This window comes from Lynx canadensis, chromosome A2, assembly GCF_007474595.2.
Source record: "Lynx canadensis isolate LIC74 chromosome A2, mLynCan4.pri.v2, whole genome shotgun sequence".
Lineage (NCBI taxonomy): Eukaryota > Metazoa > Chordata > Mammalia > Carnivora > Felidae > Lynx > Lynx canadensis.
This window is the reverse complement of record NC_044304.2, coordinates 95,249,419-95,254,511: the sequence shown is the minus strand read 5'-3', so window position 1 is coordinate 95,254,511 and position 5,093 is coordinate 95,249,419.

Here is a 5,093-nt window from a genome sequence, read left to right as displayed (position 1 = left end):
ACATTCTGTGGACATTTTTGAATATTTTGGCATCTGACCTTTTTTTTTTTTTTTTTTTTTTTTTTTTTTTTTTTTTTTTTTGAGTAAGATAAACTAAAGAATTCTGCCTTTTCCCTGTATTCCGGAGTCAGACTGGAGAGAATAGTAGTATCTATCTAGTAGGGGTCAGAGGAAATTAAGAGAGTTAATGTGCAAAAAGGGCTCAGGATAGAGTATCAGCTATATTGCCACTGTCCCATCTATACTCCTGGGCTTAACTCAGCAACCACCTCCACTGATTGTCTGGAACAACTAAAAAAATAATCATGATAAAACACACATAACAAAATTTACCATCTTAACTATTCTTGTACGGTTCAGTAGTGTTAAGTATGTTCACAGTATTGTGCAACCCATCTCCAACAAATGTTTCATCTTGCAAAAGTGAAGCTCCATACCCACTGCAGTAAGAAGTCTCATAGCATTTTCCATCACTTATTTATTTATACATATCTTATATAACTGGTTTGATTACGTTCCTGAAGGTCATAGATTAGACAGGTCTTTATATCCCTTCTGGAGTCTCTCACCGTGTTTGTGTGAGATGCTTGATGAGAAAATTTTCACTGAGATGTAAAAGTTCACAGTTTCAGAGCCATCCAAATGAACCTGTGGCTACATCTTTGCCTCACTTGTTTCTAATTTCAGCCAGTCTCTGGTGCTCGCCCCAGCAGGAAGCATGTAAGTCACGTCTGCAGGATGAGCAAAGGCATGAAGCAGGCCCACACCTGGTGTGCTTCAGGTGGCTCAGGGAGGGAGCTGGAAAGAAAGATTTATGTAGAGGAATGGTTATGCCAGGTGGTTAAGGATCTCAACTTTCAGGCTCAGGATTTCAGACCTTTATCTTGTAGGCATAAGATTTGGATTGCAGTATCATGGTGAAGGTAGTGCTTTAGGAGAATTAGTCTGCATTATGGTGGGTGGGTTAGAGTAGAGAAGGGAGGTGTAAGAGAGGAAGGTTGTATGAGAGCTAATGCAATACACGGAAGGCACGAAAGGACAGTTGATAAATGGGGTAGAATGAGTCAATCATATGTGACCATGATAATGGCCAAAAGGTTTGATGGAGGTTGAGGTATGATTGGATGATTCTTCAGGGCAGGTTTTTACTGTGGGTAATTGTCACTTACTAAAGTAAAGCCTTCTGAAGAAAGAAAGAAATGGCTTGGGGAGTTGTGAGGTGATGTGATAAAAGTAGGTTTGGATATTTTGATTACTTGAAAAGAGAGGAAATGTTAATCTGGCAGAGTTTCAGGAGATGAAGCTTGGGGCTAGAGGTAATTGGGGGCCATCACAAGCAAGAACTGAGGCTGAGAGAACAGATGAAATAGGAATGACATAAATAGGGGAGTCCAAAGACCAAGTTTTGGAAATGCCATAATTAGGATATGGAAGGAAGAAAAAGAATGTGGGACATGAAAACAGAGAAGTGAAAGCATAACATTATGGAGGCCAGACAAGCCTTTCAGGAAGGTGTTGATGAAGTGTAGCTATAATTCACTTAGGGCTGTAGTGTTCTAGGCCCTTGAAAATACACATTGTTTCATTTAACCTACACTCAAAGGTCAAGGCACAAAAAAGCAATAACAAACCCAACAAATCTGACAACTACTGGATTACTGATCTGGAGAAGCAAGGAGAACAGAGTCCAGACTTCATGGAAGCAAAAATGGACATTGTGGAAGGAGAGGCCAGACCCTGAGAGAAGTCTGGTTGCTTCATCTCTGGAAGGAGAGAAACAGCAGGGGCAGGCAAAGGTTGTACGTTTTTTTTTGTTTTTTTTTTTACTTTTTGGTTTTTCACTTTTCCGGACAGGGGAAATTTGGGGCATATTTGAAGGCAGAAGGAAGTGAAGGTACTAGAAATGGGGAAAAAAAAAATCAAAATAAGTAGGGATATGAGGAGGGATGGCCTTGGACAGGCCCAGGGCCATTTTTTTCCAAAACTGGAGAAAAGCATTGGAACATTTACCTGTGGCAGCCTCTTTTGAGATGGAGCGGGGAGCTGTGGAGCAGAGGAAGCAGGGTCTGCAGAGCCCATGCTGGGGGAATCAGGGCTTAGAGAAGAATGGAAGAGGTTTGATCTGGCTGCTAGGGACTCTGCATTGGGAGTCAGCCAAAGAGAACTGGGAAAACTCCTTCCTCCTTAATCGAAAGTATTAGAGAAAATAAGGCTGTGAATCAGGCAAATGAACTTCTCAAAATTGATACTCCAAAGAGTTCCAGTTTGGGTAATGTTAGAACAACAGTGGATTACAATTCTGTGATGACTGGATCATGATAGCATAAATCTCTTATCATCAGTCTGAAATGGGTCAATTGGCCAGAGATTTAGGCAAGTGTTGTCTGCACAGTCTGTTTTTGATGCTATGGTATTGCAAATTAGACAAATAGAATAAAGTAGAATCAGATTGAAAAATCCGGGCTGGGGGAATAAAAAGCTTACTGGGGATGGAAGTTTGATTCCATTCATTGAGGAGGTTAGTCTTGGTTCTTCAGAGTTCCACAGTTAATCATAAAGAAGGCTAACATGGAATTGAAGTGAACCTGACCGGGCAAAACAATTTGCAAATCCCACCTCTGTTTTCTGTTGGGGTCAGGCATCTGTCTCACAGATGAATTTACAGATCTCAAGTAATACATTTGAATTTAAGTACAAGCACTATAGTCATATACACCTGACTTTTTGGGTACCTATTGTTTCAGATTAGCCCTATCTCCACTACTTAAGTAGAGTTTCTTATGTGTTTATAACCACTTAATACTACTGGCAAAGTCCTGAAGATGAGCATAACCTCTGAAATATGGGCAAGTAGAAGACAAAGGGACTTTTTCAAAGCCACCCAGCAAAAAATCTGGGAGGGCCCTCTAAAGCTCCTGAGACGGCATACATTAACAAACATTGCCACGTGTACAACTGCCAAAGGCTTTGGTACCCAAGTCGTGGTGAATTAATTTCATAAAAGAAGAAAATTCAGCTGGGAAGCTTGAGGTTTTGTGTACTCTCCTGGCATCAAGAAACCCTTCCTGCATATAATAGGACATGCTGGCCAATTTCGGTAAGTTTCTGCTGTCCTAGCACATTAGGTATTTCTGTTGTTTTAGCAATGTTCACAGCCACACACAGGCTATTGTGTGAGTCTACTGTGTATGCCATTACATAGCGGTGACTTGATTAAAAGAAATTCCAATATGTCTATGACAATCTTTTTTTTTTTAAATGACAATCTTTTGACTTTTGCATTTAGTAAGGACTCTGAGGAAGCCATACCTCTTGGCATCAGTCTATCCAGTGAGATAGACTATCCACTGAGATAATTTATTCACGGTATTAGAAATCTGTCTTTTGAGAAGAGTCCCCAGTTTGGAAATCTGTCAGGAGTGGTCTCAAATGTGTGACACACTTGAAAATCAACTCAGGATGTACTCAATAGGCAATGGAAGCTTACAGGAAAAGAGAGGAGAATCTATAGAATTCTATAATTTTAACTTCTTTTCTTATATTATCCCAAATGGGTTCCCTCATCTAGCTCTAGGTTTCTAGGTTGTGATGAGCACAAATATTTATCTACATACAAGTGGACCTTGCTGAAACTACTCATGTTAAAGGCTGTTGCACAGTCAACTTTGTTCATTTTTAAAAAATTTAGTTTGAGAGAGGAGCATGAGTGGGGCGAGTGAGGAGGGCCAGAGAGGGAGAGAGAGAATCCCAAGCAGGTTCCATGTTGTCAACATGGAGCCCCATGCAGGGCTCGATCTCACAACTTTGAGATCATGACCTGAGCTAAAATCAAGAGTCGGATGCTTAACTGATTAAGCCACCCAGGTGCCTAAGCTTTGTTGTTTTTTTTATTTTTTTTTTTTAAAGAATTTTTTTTTTCAACGTTTATTTATTTTTGGGACAGAGAGAGACAGAGCATGAACGGGGGAGGGGCAGAGAGAGAGGGAGACACAGAATCGGAAACAGGCTCCAGGCTCTGAGCCATCAGCCCAGAGCCTGACGCGGGGCTCGAACTCACGGACTGCGAGATCGTGACCTGGCTGAAGTCGGACGCTTAACAGACTGCGCCACCCAGGCGCCCCGTGGCTTTGTTGTTTTTAATATCAGTATGCCACTTGGCACTCTGTGGCTCAAAGAATGTCAATAGCTGAAATGCTGTGGCATATACTTGACATTACTGTCAAGAACAAATGTTGGCAGTTTCAGTAGGTTTACTTCATCCAAGTCATTGCAACAAGTCAACTGCTGAAGATCTCATCAATGGTTCCCAAGCTGCAGCACTACTGACAGCTCATTATGCACTAAGACAACATTTTATTTATGATTGTTGCTCTAAAGATGCGGTCAGCAAACTATAGCCTGCATGTCAAATTTGGCCTGCTTTTTTAATTTTTATTTTGAAATAATGACAGATTCACAGGAAGTTACAAAGAAAATGTAGAGAGGCCCTCTATACTCTTTACCCACTTTCCCCGATGGTTCTTACATAACATACAACACCAGAACCAGGAAACTGACATTGGTACGACACGTATGTATATAGTTCTATGTGACTGTACCACATAACCAAGGTAGCCAAGATAGACTATGACATCACCACAAAGATGACCCTTGTGCTACCCCTCGATGGTCACACACACTACTCCCTGCCCCCACCATCCCAAACTCTTGATAACCACTAATTTGTTTGCATCTCTATTTTGTATTTTCAAAAATGATAAATGGAATCACACAGTATGTGACATGTTGAGACTGGCTTCTTTCACTCAGCATAATGCCTTTGAGATCCTCCCCAGCTGTTACAAATTGGGTCAATTGTTCCTACCCTTTCATTGCTGAGTACTAATCTAATGCATGGATAGAATACAGTTAGCCATTCCTCTATTAGAGGACATTGTGGTGGATTCCAGTTTTTGGCTTCTGTGAGTAAAGCTGTTCTCAACTGTTGTGTACAGGTTTTTACATGGACATGTTTCTCACTTTCACACCAGGTGTGCGGGTGCTGGGTCATATGGTAAGTGGATGCATGGTTTTAATACCCAACTATTTTCCAC